Source organism: Halichoerus grypus, chromosome 6 (assembly GCF_964656455.1).
Source record: "Halichoerus grypus chromosome 6, mHalGry1.hap1.1, whole genome shotgun sequence".
Lineage (NCBI taxonomy): Eukaryota > Metazoa > Chordata > Mammalia > Carnivora > Phocidae > Halichoerus > Halichoerus grypus.
The window spans coordinates 153345440-153359394 of record NC_135717.1 but is presented as its reverse complement, the minus strand read 5'-3'; the positions used below and the strand labels follow the sequence as shown (position 1 = coordinate 153359394).

General features: G+C 45.9%; 1 protein-coding gene across 5 annotated transcripts in view; it reads left to right on the top strand.

Moving 5' to 3' along the window:
- The window catches only part of TMCC3 (transmembrane and coiled-coil domain family 3), a 243496-nt gene that overhangs the window by 182230 nt on the left and 47311 nt on the right, over positions 1-13955 (top strand). Inside the window, exon 1 of one of the 5 annotated variants that reach the window (XM_036085865.2) lies at positions 12430-12582. The exons of the other annotated variants lie outside the window; for them this stretch is intronic. The gene's annotated coding sequence lies outside the window, so the exon portion shown is untranslated. Of the gene's footprint in view, positions 1-12429; positions 12583-13955 lie in introns of those variants that run through there. 5 annotated transcript variants of the gene reach the window in all.

Sequence of the window (13955 nt, the reverse complement as noted above, 5' to 3'; positions counted from 1 at the left end):
ACCTGTGCCCAAGTCTGTTGTGAACTTTGATACTCTTGTCACTTGTGTCTCTCGCCACCAGAACGTGGGCAGGGACTGCATCTCCTGTGCTTAGCACAGAATGCACAAAAATGTTTGGACGCATAGAGGAATGGAAGGAGACGGGGAAGAAAAGAATGCATTCAGAATTTCATGCATAGATGCTAGTGTGATATTTGAGATTATACACTCCCAACAGATAGCAGGACTTTCTTTTCAGAGTTCATTGTTTAAGGACATCAGATGACGAGTTAAGGCATTGCCTACATTTGTTATTTAAATAAGTCTAATTAGGAAAACGTGTACACTTATTTTCGTATTTTAAAATTTATCTTTTCCTTGCTCTTGGCTTAATTTCTGTTTCTGTTGAGATTTCCTCAACAGTCTAAGGAAATTTAACCTGAACATTTTATTATGAAAACTTTCAAATGCATAAAAAATACAAAGATAGTAACAATTTAAGTTCACACTCTCTTAATATACAGATAATCTAAATCCATACAGGCAGGTTTTCTTTTGCATTTGAAATGCGTCTTTCACCTGTTATGATGTGGAAAGGCTCAATCTGTTAACTCTCCTGTTGGAAAAATTCTGTGTATGACACCTTCTTTCACTGTGAGACCCTTTGTCCTTCATCTGGAAATGCTGCATCATTTACATTTAAAGTCAGGGTTATGGGTTGAACTGTGTCCCCTCAAAAAGAGATGTTGAAGTCTGTGATACTGTGATTTACAATAAGAAATACAGTTGACTCTTGAACAGTGCAGGGTTAGGGGCATCAACACCCCCCTTCCCACAGTGGGAAATCCGTGTGTAACTTTGGTTCCCCCCTCCCACAAAAATAACTACAGGTACCCCACTGTTGACCGGGAGCCTTACTGATAACCTAAACAGTTGATTAACACATACTTTACAGGTCATATGTGTATATCACATATTGTATTCTTACAATAAATACATTGGGGAAAATGTTACTAAGAAAATCATAAGGAAGAGAAAACACATACAGGGTATTGCCCTGTAAAAAATCCACGTGTAAGTGGACTTGTGTCATTCCAGCTCCTATTGTTCAAGGATCAACTGTATATATTTGGTCTTTGTTTCCATCTCTGACACAAAGCTCCTAAAATCTTTGGAATTTCCTAAGTGATTAGAATGATAAAAGTGAAATGGGTGTCTTTGTTTATATAGCAAGCCCCTTTCAAACGCGGTGGAGTTTGCTAATTAAGCGACTTTTGGGAAGCCCCTAAGGATGGGGCTGGTTGCCAGGGGAACCAACCTTGAGGAGTAGAATGAAATTTTCAGTCCCACCTCCCACCTCTGGGGAGGGGAGAGGGGCTGGAGGTTGATGTAATCGCCAGTGGCCAGTGGTTTAATCTAGCATGGCTTCATAATGAAGCCTCCATGAAAGCCCGAAAGGTTGGGGTGCGGAGAGCTTCCAGGTTGATGAACACATGGAGATGCAGGGAGAGTGGCTCTGAGAGAGGGCATGGAAGCTCTGCGTCCTTTCCCTGGACCTCGCCCTGTGCATCTCTTCCGTTTGGCTATCCCTGAGTTATATCCTTTTATAATAAACTGGTAATTGAGTAAACGTCTTCCTGAGTCTGTGAGCCACTCTGGCAAATTAATGGAACCGGGGAGAGGGTCATGGGAGCCTCCAGTTTGTAGCCAGTGGGTTAGAAATACAGGTGACCACCTGGACTGGGGATTGGTGGCTGAAGCAGGGCTTGGCAGACTTGTAGTACTGATCCCCTTAACCTGTGTGATCGGACACTGTCTGCAGGTGGATAGTGTCAGAATCGAGTTGAATTGTAGGATACCCAGCTGGCGTTGGAGGTTTGTGTGGTGACCAGCAGTGTGGTAATAGGGTGAGAGAAGACACAGGAGTGAGTTTGCCCTTTACAAAGCCCTCAGCCCCAGGACCTCAGAATATGACCTTGCTGGGAAATAGGGTTTTTACAGAAGGAACCAAGTCAAAATGAGGTCATTAGGTTGGGCTGTAACCCAGTATGACTGGTCTCTAAAAAGAGGGGATTTGGAGACAGGCGTGCACAGAAGAAAGACGATGTGAAGACCCTGGGAGAGCACCTACAATGTGAGGACTGACCGAGGATTGGTGTGATTTAACTACAGGCCAAGGAATACCTGATGAGGTTGTCGGAAGCTGGGGGAGATGCCTGGAATGGTTCCTTCCCTAGCACCTTCAGAGGGAGCCTGGCCTTGCTGACACCTTGATTTCAGGCTTCCAGAACTGAGACAATAAATTTCTGTTGTTTTAAGCCACCCAATTTATGGTGCAGTCCCAGGAACCTGATAGTCAGCCATCGTGTTTCCTACTGACTAAAGAAGTACTAATACCTGAGCCCAGCGTGAATAAACATACAGAAGGTCTTGAAATCTCAGCATAGTAATTGATTAACAGCTGGTTATCTCTATGATCTCCCAATACGGTTATGTTAATATTCTTTGCCATCCAAATAAATACATCATTTAAAATTGCTTGTAGCAAACCCATGGAAGTTCCAAGAATATGCCTGTGGGGCCAGTTTGAAAAACCCAGGTGTAAGAGGAAGAGAAGCAAGCAGATTTTGGTTCTGAGTTCAAATCCTCTCTCTGCCACATGGCCACCTGCATAATCTTGAGTGTGTTCCACACCTGTGCAATGAGAATGGTACTTACCTCCCCTGTGGACTGTGGGCTTGAGAACTAGAGGTCATGAAGATGGTCTAGCATCAAGACTTACACGTAGCAGATGCTCAGAAATCGGTTGAGGAATGGAAACATGGGGGTGAGGGGAAGGATCGGACCAGGGAAGCTTGGAAAGATTCCGCTAGAGTAGGTGGTCTGACTCCCCTTGTTTGAACACTGAGAGGTTTTCATCCAAGTGGTTTTCCACCTCGAGGCAGCTAGAAGAGAGCTTCTGGTTCAGACATGAGCCTTGTTTCCTTAACGAGGCACAGAGACCCCCAGAGAAAAATAACTTGTCCCAAGGTCATGCAGTCTCCTCGCTTGGGCTGTTTTCTTATTTAATAGGGCAACAAAAAACAAAACAAAAAACTGGTTGTGTTGTTTTTTCCCCTTTTTTGTTCTTTTAAATAACAGCTTTATTGAGCTACAGTGCACATACCATACAATTCCCTCATTTAAAAGTGTATGATTTCATGGATTTTAGTATATCTGCAGAGTTGTGCAATCACCACCACAATCCATTTTGGAACATTTTCATCACCCCCCCCAAAACAGACTCCAGACCCATTAGCAATCACTCTCCATTTCCTCCCTCCCAAGCCCCCAGGCTGCTCCAGCCACTAATTTACCTTCTGTTCCTCTGGATTTGCCTGTCCTGGACATTTTCCATAAATGGAATCAGATGTAATGTGGTCTTTTGTGCCTGGCTTCTCTCAGTCAGCGCAAAGTTTCCAAGATTCATCCTTGTTGTAGCAAGTGTCAGCACTTCAGTCCTTTTTATTGCCAAATAACCTTCCATTGCACGGCCGTCCCGCATTTTGTTGATCCACTCATCAGCTGACGCACACTTGGGTTGGTTGTTTCCGGTTTGGGGCTGTTAGGATTGCTGTATTGCCCTAAACATCCGTGTACGAGTGTCTGGGTGGCCTTAGGCTTGCTTTTGTCTTGGGTCCATGCCGAGGAGTAGAAACGCTGGCCTGCCTGGGAGTTCTGTGCTCCACCTTTTGAGGATCTGCCAGAGTGTCTCCCCAGCAGCTGTACCGGTCTGCGTCCCCACCGCGTCCCCGCCAGCAGTGGACCAGCGCTCCAGTTTCTCCACATCTTCGCCAGTGCTTCTTACTACTGTCTTGTGATTATAGCCCTTCTGGTGGGTGGGAAATGGCATCTCTTTGTGGTCTTGTGTTGGTTTTTGAAATTTCTTTTAATGGAAGTAGTTGTATTCATTATATGATGAAATAGGTGGAATGCCCCTAGCTGAAAAGGCTGGTGTGATTATAATAATATAACTTCTAAATTAATTTCCATGCTTTTATATATCCCTTCTTTAAATCTCTCTCTCTCTTTTAAAGTAAGCTCTGTACCCAGCATGGGGCTTGATCTCATGGTCCTGAGATCAAGAATCCCATGCGCTTCCAACTAAGCCAGCCAGGCGCCTCCATATTCCTTCTTACTAGTCATTTCTTGAAGCCAGTTCTCCCAAACCAGTGTTGGGTAGAATAACTTGTGAGTTTGCATGGCGTGGCTTTTACTTCATTACTAAAATTGCACAAGACCAGGCACCTGGAGCTTCGGGGTCCTCCCCACCGCAGAGTCCGCGGCTGGAAGGCCTCGTCAGCAGCCAGTCTTTTGAGGGATGGTAGAGGGTGTCTGGCCCCTTGTCATCTTATTTAAGTGGCCAGGGCATTTAGTGATGACTCTCCCAAGGGCTGGCTGCTGCCGTGCAGATACGGTGCTTATCATAAAGGGGTGCGGCCCCACCTGGCCCCTTGGGCCGGTGCAGATAGACTCCACGCCGTCTTCACAGACAAGCTTTACGGGCTGCAAGTTCTGTCGTAAAGAACAAGAAGCCGAACAAAATGCATAGTACCCGTGAGGCCAGAAACGAATGTTGGTTGAACGGATGGATAGCTTTGGCTTTGGAAGACAGACACCATTCTAGCATGGCAGCTTGAGCAAGCTCTTAGGCTCCCGGAGCCTTGGTACCTTCCCTGTGAGAGAGACACAGAAGTGCCTCTGTTGCAGGGTTCCCACGATGACATAAAAGTGCCCGGCTCATGGGCGGCACTCCGCACCTGTTAATTCTCTTTCCTTCACTCCCTCTGCTGTGAGTCTCATATTCTTCTCTCCAGGTTTAGTCCAGCTCCAGATATGACAGAACACAGGGTCGATTATACCGTTTTGCTTATCTTTTCTTTCCAGAGAAACACTGAGCTTTTTGGCAAAAATAAGTATTGGTGGAAATGAATATTGCAATTTGGTAGCTGCTGATTGACATATGTTTGCTAAACAGCTACTCAAATTTAAGGAAGCTGGCCTAGAATTAAAAAAAAGAAGAAATCCTAAAAACAGTTTTACACTCTTTGCCAGGTACTTATTTATAAAATTGTCTTCTGTGGGATGTCCCAGCTGAAAAATTTTTATAAAACACTGGCTAGCTTTGTCTCCAGAGTTCAAGTTAGCCTGCATGAAAGCTTAAACTTCAGTGGTTGTAAAAGGATTGGGTCCTTTTTTGGAGCCTCTTTGCCTTGGATTTTTTTTTTTTTTTTTTTAAGTAAGGGCTGTTCTTTTGGTCACTGGGTCTTTTTTTAGACTCGCAGGGAAGTCATAGTAACAGGCTCCGTGTCTGATTGGGTTCCATGGCAACAGAGGGTTGTGACTTTATTAGAGAAGAGTCGAGCATGCCAAGAAAGATAAAAATCGGAGTATGGAAAATGTCTGACCAGATGAATGTGTTTTTTGGATGGCGCACCCTGGAACGGAATGGTTCCCCGAGTTGGCATCGGTCCCTGTTACAAATTTGAATCCCACTGAGTTATCATTAGGTCATAGGGATCAGTGCTTATTTCCAAAGGATCTGCCTGAATCTTTGCTTTTATTCATTCATTCATCCTTTTCTTATACCTTGGTATATTAAAAAAGAAATCAAAACAGTAATGGTTAAGAGCCTAACCAGAGATGATTCTGATTTCAAAGGTAGAAAAGAAATTTAGCTCATTCTTTGTGGAACTGATTACAGCTGTAAATTGTGAGAGCGCGTGGGAGGGCCGATTAGAGGCAATTATAACTCGATTGAACTCCCCCTGAATGAAAACTTGCTGTGTGCATTCCAAGCTGGGGGTTTTGTTTCTCTTGTCGTTCATTGTTGATGGGTGTGGAGATACTGGTTCCAGGATGAGGTTGTAGTCTCTGTAGGAGACGTCCTCTCCTCTCTCCCACAGCAAGGTGCGGGCTGGTGCTCTAACCGGAAGTGTATGATTTATTAGAGTCCTTTTTGCTAAAGGTATCTAATATTTGGAGAAGAGCGAGACTTTCGAATCCTCCTCATCTGGTTATAAATGTGTAGGGCTGTCTTTACTTTTCTTTTTTTTTTTTAAAGATTTTATTTATTTATTTGACAGAGAGACACAGCGAGAGAGGGAACACAAGCAGGGGGAGTGGGAGAGGGAGAAGCAGGCTTCCCGCTGAGCAGGGAGCCCGATGTAGGACTCGATCCCAGGACCCTGGGATCATGACCTGAGCCGAAGGCAGACGCTTAACGACTGAGCCACCCAGGCACCCCTGTCTTTACTTTTCTATCAGATGTGCGGTTTTTATACTTCTCCTCATCCTGATATTGAAAGTGGAAAAACTCCAAGGGGAAGATAGATGTTCTGACATGCCCTCTGGGTTCAGACTTCATTAGTCACTTACTTACAGCCTCCTCATGGTGAATCAGAAACTGCACAGGTACTCATGATAAACATTAATAAGTACTGTTGAAAGAATTAGCTCACCAGGTTTTTGGTGTCCCAGCTATCATTAATCAGGTATTAAGTCCTTGGGGAAATAATTTAACTTTATGGGGCCTTGGTTTCTTTATTTTAAAATGAGTTTGACCTGAATTGGTGTGTCCCAAACCTCCCTGTTTTTAAGAATAACTTGGGGCACTGGTTTAACGTTAAACATGAAACCTCTATTAGAGATTTTGATTCAGTAAGTCTGGGGTGGGGCTGGGATAGCAGGGGCCTGAGGTGATCTTACAATGGGATGTTCAGGAAATACCAGACTAGCTTAGTCGTTATGAAACTTTACTGGGTATAAGAATGGGGCAGAGGTGGGAGGGAGAAAGGAGGCTGTCTACTGCACATCGGCAGGTTCGGCCCCTGCACTGTTGGTCAGGCAGGGCCCAGGAATCAGGTGGTTGGTTGCAGCCATAATTTGAAAAACACTGGTCTACACTATTTGAACTCCCTCCAGCCCCAAAGATGGCTCCTCCCCATGTTGCCCCTGACAACCACAAATGAGCCGGAAGAGTTGGGTTGATGGCCAGGCCTGGAGGGTTCTGCATACACCCAGTGCTAGCTCCAAACACCATATCACTTTTTTAAAAAGTTGTTTGTTTTAGGGGCACCTGGGTGGCTCAGTCAGTTAAGCAAGCATCCAACTCTTGATTTCAGCTCAGGTCATGATCTCAGGGTCGTGAGACTGAGCTCTGCATTGGGCCCTGTGCTGAGCATGGAGCCTGTTTGAGGTTCTCTCTCTCCCTCTCCCTCTGCTCCTTGTTGCTCATGCTCTCTAAATAAATAAATAAAAATCTTTTTTAAAAAAGTTATTTTTTTAAAAATCTTGGAGTTGTGTAATAGTGAACACCTTTGTTCACAGAATTTTCTACTCTATGCTGTGTTGTTTCCTTTGGATAAGACAGTGTTTGCTAAGCGTAGTTACCTCCGGTGTGCACGAGGCAGTACCAGCAACACAGGACTTAGCTGGGGAGCTTGTTCAAAATACAGAGATTGGGGCGCCTGGGTGGCTCGGTCGTTAAGCGTCTGCCTTCAGCTCGGGTCGTGGTCCCGGGGTCCTGGGATCGAGCCCCGCATCAGGCTCCCTGCTCTGCGGGAAGCCTGCTTCTCCCTCTCCCACTCCCCCTGCTTGTGTTCCCTCTCTCGCTATCTCTCTCTCTGTCAAAATAAATAAATAAAATCTTTTAAAAAAAATATAGAGATTGGACTCCCAGACCCAGAGATTCAGTAAGTCCTATAAAGGGCCTGGGCTTTAGTCTTTTCTTTAATTTGAGGGTGTGTGTGTAATTCTTTTTAAGGTTTGACAAAGGCAGGCTTCTTTCTCTTCCCAATATCACCCCAATTTCCAGAGTAAAACTGATTTTAAGTGTAAACACAGGTTTAGCACAAGGTTCATGGTTTAATCAAGCCATTTAGATTATAGAAGAGTCTATAACACATATAGCAGGTGCTTGAGGAAAAAACAAACAAACTGATCTGAGACTCTTAATAAGAGTTCCTGCAGTTGAACGATGAAATCATCAGCTGCTGGAGCAAACACATTTTAACGTGTATCTGATCTCTTGAGTTTCTATTTGTGCCTTGTTTGTTCTATTTCCTGTTTAACAAAGATTGAATAACATTGTTAAATGAAGAATGTAGCATTTTAAGCCTAAATTATGAAGGTTCACTTTTTTTCCTATTAACTAGGTAATTTAAAGAGTGCAAGTTTATTGAAAAAAATCCAATAAAGGACATAAGGTGGAAAGTGTTCTAACTTACAGTCTTTATACCCACAGATAAAAACTGTTGTTTCTTATGTATCCTTACATAAATGTTTTCTGCACAAAATGAATCTATCCATTATTTATTTAACCAATCTCCTATTGATACACAACTTAAGTTTCTTCTAGGGTGATTTTTTTCCCCCATGTTTATTTGCTTTGTAATACTGTACTGAATATTTTTGTACATCTTTTTTCCGTAACCATATACGGTTAAATTTCTAAAAGTGAAATTGTTAGGTCATGGGGTATGTGTCTTTTAAATATGGAAAGATGGAAAGATGGGAACAGAATGTCTTTCCAAAGTTTTACCAGTTTAACTGGTGAAGTCTTATTTTCAAAACACTTTCCTGCCCCAGTTTATTTTGATCCAGCAGGTGAGCAGCTAACTAGCCTTGTCTACTTACACAAAACCTGAGACTTACCCCAGGGCCGCTGGTCGAAGGAATTAATAAAGATATTTCATAAACAAGAAGAATTTAAAAGGTATCTAAGGGAGGGAGGGAGGGAGAATAGAATGGAGAAAGAGCTTAGGTAAAGCAAGTAATTAACCCTGAATTTGCCAGTAGAATTCTTTGGGTCACATGAGGTCACAGAACCTGAATTGGGTTCTGAAGAAAGTACGACAGTCTTGGAGCATAATGTGATAGTGAGAAAATGATGCTCTAGATTATGGTACACTGTTCCCTGAATATGAGCAGCTCCTTTGGCAGATGCAGTAGGACGGTTGTGAGTGAGGCCTCGTGGTGATGAGATGCTCTTCGTTATTCATGACCTCTAATGCGAGTCATGGTCTAGTTAGGGGTGTGTGTGTTTCAAAGTAGCATTTAAATTGAAAGAATTCCTTCTCAGTAGTCTTCTGATCCAGACTGCGTGCATCTCCTAGTGTCTGAGAGATACCTAACGCAGATCAGGAGCTCTGTGCCCTGGGGCGGCTCAGCTTCGTGGCAGAGGCCCTCTTATCTAGCTCCACCTCCTTCATTGTGCCTCCTACCGGCAGCGAGCTACGAGAGGATCTTTGAGACACACAGAAGATGAGGTGAATCTGTTCAGTCTGGGAAGTTCAGGTCTATTCAAGGCAAAGAACTAGAAGATACCCTGGATCTATAGGTCTGTAAGAGTAGAAATCTTAGAGGCTGGCTAAGAGGGAGGCCAGGTGTATTGTGAATTTAAAGGGAACCATCCAGAGTCCAGACAGTCTGGGAGCAATAGGAACCTCAGGTTAGAGTTGGCGTGTTGAGGAGTGGGTACATGCTCTGTCTCGGCACTCAGGGACCAAAGTGCCCTCTCAAACTCGTCATGCTTGAGCAAAACCACATGTGGTCAGGTGGAAGACAGCCAGGAATCAAACAAGTTCTGAAGATAGCTCTGAATTGAATCATTCTCTGTGTTTAATCAAACTTATTAAATGAGCCAACTGCTAGAGAGCCTGGAGGTGATTGTCAAGTAATTTTATACTAGAAACTTGAGTGAATTATTTTGAGATATTTATGACTGGGACACAGCCATGAAGTGGGTATGCAGAGCTGGGCTGTGGATGAAAGCGTGGGTGTCCGAAGCTACCAGGGAAGGACCAGGAAGGAAGGAAGAGGTGACTGTGAATGTGTTTTAGCAAGTAAGTTGGAGATAACAGAAAACGTCCAGTGACCAAGGTATTTTCAGACTAGGACGGCAGCCATATAAAGAGGTAAGACAAATTGGAGCCCAAATTTGAAGGCAAAACCAAAAGAAAAATGAATGAGCTTGGCTATGTGGAATTGAATTCTGTATGCCTTAGTGGGCAGTCTGATTTTTAATTCTTACTGTAGTTTTAAAATGTTCATTTTAAGAGTTATAAATAGAATAAGCAAAATGAGTCCAGCAGAGAAAATATATTTTTCTTATATAAAAAGTATGGTATTGATTTAACATTTAGTTTAAAGCAAGATCCATTTGCTAGATTTATTTTTAATATTTGTTTAAGACCTTTATTTGAACTGAGCAAGAGGATAGAGGCTATGCAATATTAACTTTGGTAGACACTCTTCCTTTTAAATATTACAGTATAGTTTTATGTAAAGAGTAAAGTTCTGTAGACTAGGCTTTATTATAATGACAGTATTCTCGTTTCCAAACCCCAGTGCCCTTCTCTCTTCCATCACAACCCCCAACACGGAATTAAATCGATACCACTAAAACCACACAACAGTCTTGAAATCTTTGCATCTGTTACTTAATGTGAAGGGCAGGAAACCCCTGGTTCTCTGACCATTCTGGCCTGATTTTTTTGAAAGATTTTATTTATTTGAGAGAGGGAGAGAGAGAGAGAGCATGAGCAGGGGGAGAGGCAGAGGGAGAGGGAGAAGCAGGCTCCCTGCTGAGCCTATGCGGGACTTGATCCCAGGACCCTGGATCTGAGCTGAAGGCAGACACTTAACCGACTAAGCTACCCAGGCACCCTGGCCTGATTTTTTCATGTGACTTATGGCTATTCACATATTTGAGAATCTGTTCATACAAGGGAGGTCAAAAGGGATTTAAAGATAAATGACAGCAGGAAAGCTTGTAATCTGTTGCAGGGTTAGTACTTGAATTATTATAACATGAAGCAGTATACGATCACAAAAGGGCAGGAAAAAATATGAAATATCTTGTGTGTGGTATGACAGCAGGTCCTTTTCTGATTTCATAATTTCTAGGAGGAATTTCCTCCGATGAGATCGGAGTCTCAAAAAGATTAATTTATTTGCCCAAGGTCCTATAGCTACTAAATGGCAGCGGGGATTTGATCAGATCTGCCTGACCTTTCAAGTCCATGCCTGTCCCCTCAGTAAGTTGCCCCCAGGCCCTGTCGCTGGCGGGCTCCAGTTCTCAGCCCCTTCCTCTCCGAGCGTTCATCTGGACACCTGTAGTTACTTGGATGTCCCTCAGGAGCCTCAAATCCATCCACGTCTGAAGCTGAATCCTCCTCTACCCCCAGTCTCCTCCTCCTGCCTCTCCCCAGTTTTCTGCCTTGTGAATGATCTTAGTGGCCACCAGAAGGAATGAAGGAGAAATGGGGTTTTCCTTGACTCTCCCTTTTAATCCCAGGGTCCTGGGATCGAGCCCCGCATCAGGCTCCCTGCTCCGCAGGAAGCCTGCTTCTCCCTCTCCCACTCCCCCTGCTTGTGTTTCCTCTCTCGCTGTGTCTGTCACATAAATAAATAAAATCTTTTAAAAAAAAAAAGATTTTATTTGAGAGAGCGAGAATGAGAGAGAGAGAGAGAGAGCACATGAGAAGGGGGAGGGTCAGAGGGAGAAGCAGACTCCCTGCCGAGCAGGGAGCCCGATGCGGGACTCGATCCAGGGACTCCAGGATCATGACCTGAGCCGAAGGCAGTCGCTTAACCAACTGAGCCTCCCAGGCGTCCCTCCAGTTCTGCCTTCTTGACATTGCGTTGAGTCCTCCAAGTCCTTACCTGCTGTCTGGCTGACCAGTTCAGAGCTCCCTTTACCTGAAGCACCTTGTGAGTGACAAGTCTCTTCCTTCCTGCCTCGCATCACCGTCGTCCCTCTCCCCCATCCCTCCTCGCTGCCCCTCCCAGGTGCTGCCGGACAGCACCAGGTACACTCAGGGCTCTCCTCAGAGGCTGCCATTGTTTCCCTGGCCGCTAGACTGAGGGCGGGGGCGGGGGGGGGGGTAGGGGGACTACGCCCCCCTCTGACACCAGCACGCCTCGCTGCGCCTGACATGCAGAGGCACCAGTGAGCCTCTGCCTCGTGAATGAGGCCACAGAGGAGTCTCCTGACTCCTCTCACTGTCTTCTGAGCCATTGCCCTTCCCGAGGCGTTGGGGCCATTTCCTGCTCCCTCTGCCATCATTCGTGTTGGTGTTTCCGTGCTCAGTTCACTGCTTTGCACGGACTCTGCCCAGCCAGAGTTTGTTGAATTGAACCCATTTCCTCGTCAGCAAACCAGGAGTGCCAGACTAAGTGTCTTCTGGGGTCTTCTTGCCATCCCAGAGTTGTGGGATAGCAGGAACCCCTTCTCGTCTGCGCCCCCCCCCCCCCGGCCCAGATAAAGAATGTGCATCTTCTGGCAGCACAAAGAGCCTGTTTGTCCGGGGGTGGGTTGAACGCAGTATCTGATTGCTGGCCGTCGTGTTGGTCACGGTGCAGGGCGTGGAGTTTCTCTGAGGCAAACACAGGAATACCCAGAGATATGTGGGCAGTATCTCCAGAGCCCGGGGTGAGTCATACGGTAGGTGCTGTCGAAATATCCAGCCTGCCTGCCCTGCAGTCTCCAATGCCTCTCGGGCAGGAAGGTGTGCTGCTTGCCGGTCCCGGGCTGCTCTCTGATTTGTCGTGTGGTGTGTGGTAAGTCTCTCCACCTGCTCTCCCGTTTCAGCTGGCCTCTCCAAATATGTACTGTAGAGCTTTGTGGTCATTCATAGTTTATGAGGTGCTTGAAAGAAATACAGATGATTTTCATGCTTGCCCCAAATCCTCTCATCGCCCCGTGGGTTTCTAGGTATTTAAATGGCCTAAACTCATGCACCACCAAAGCCTGTGTTGCTAGGTCCTTTAAAAATGGGGATGCAGCGTGTGGGATTTGAGAGACGAGCAAATACCTGGGTTGGAGCGGCCAGCTGCTGGCTGGAGGCCGAGCTGGCTCTCCGCCCACTGCCCTGGCCATGGGAAGCTGTCCCGCCTCTAACCAGACTTTGCACTCTCACACCGAGTCTTCTGACAGGTGCAGATCCTCGAACCCTCCCTCTCCTGGAAGCTTGGGGCTCGGCAGCACAGACTGGGTGGGACAGTGTCAGCCACTGTGTCTCCACCGTGAGAAAGACGGGCGTGGTGGCTGCCCCCGAGCCGCGGGCTGCGAGAGGAAGCGCAGGGAAGTGGACATCTGTACGCGCCAGGGCTCCTCCCGCCATCCCGGGACACCGCCCGTGCTGACCGAGCCAGGGCTCCCTGCGGGGTGGCGCGGGTTCCGTCTCGCCCCCGTTCTGCTCCTGGGAGCTCCCTGATCTCATGGGAAAGTGTGTTCAGTTGTGACTGTGTGTGTGTGTGCCTATGCCACGGAAGGTTTCAGAGCATTGCTACAAAACACATACAATCTTTCTTTCATTTCCTGGACATGAAAATACTTGAGCGCGTTTCTTCAAGTAATTTGTTTCCAATGAGTTCCGTATCAAAGGTTGATCTAGAACATTGCAAAGGTAGGCTTACTGTTGGTAATGATCCCCAGCCTTTAGGAACAAATAATCGGGGATGGAAGAGAGGTGTGGCAAGTTGGAAGAGTTTTCTGCTTATCGTTTGATTTTTTTTGCATCTTGGAGAATAAATTTCTGTTCCTGAAAAAACAATTGGAGGGCCTGTTGTTCTAACAACAGAGCATCTTAGTAGCCTTCCAGCGTTGTGAGTGCAGTGGGCGTGTACAGTTTGGGCTGGAATGAAAGGGGGAAATTGCCACCCAAACCACTGGAGAACTGCTTATAAAACTGCTGCCTTCTGTGAGAGGCTGTTCAGAAGGAAGGGGTCTCTTCTTGCCAGCTGCTGGTGGACAAGCTTTTCTGGAGAAGCCTTCTCAGTGTGGGCAGGCCCCCCGCCCCAGCTCTTCCTCCTCCTGGTTCAAGTCCTGCAGCTGGCCCAGGAAGAGTGGGTTGTCTTCAGTGCAAACAAGGGTGGTTTGCAGGCTGCCTGGGGGTTCATCTGTAACCTGGGGGAAACTGGGGGGCTCTCTG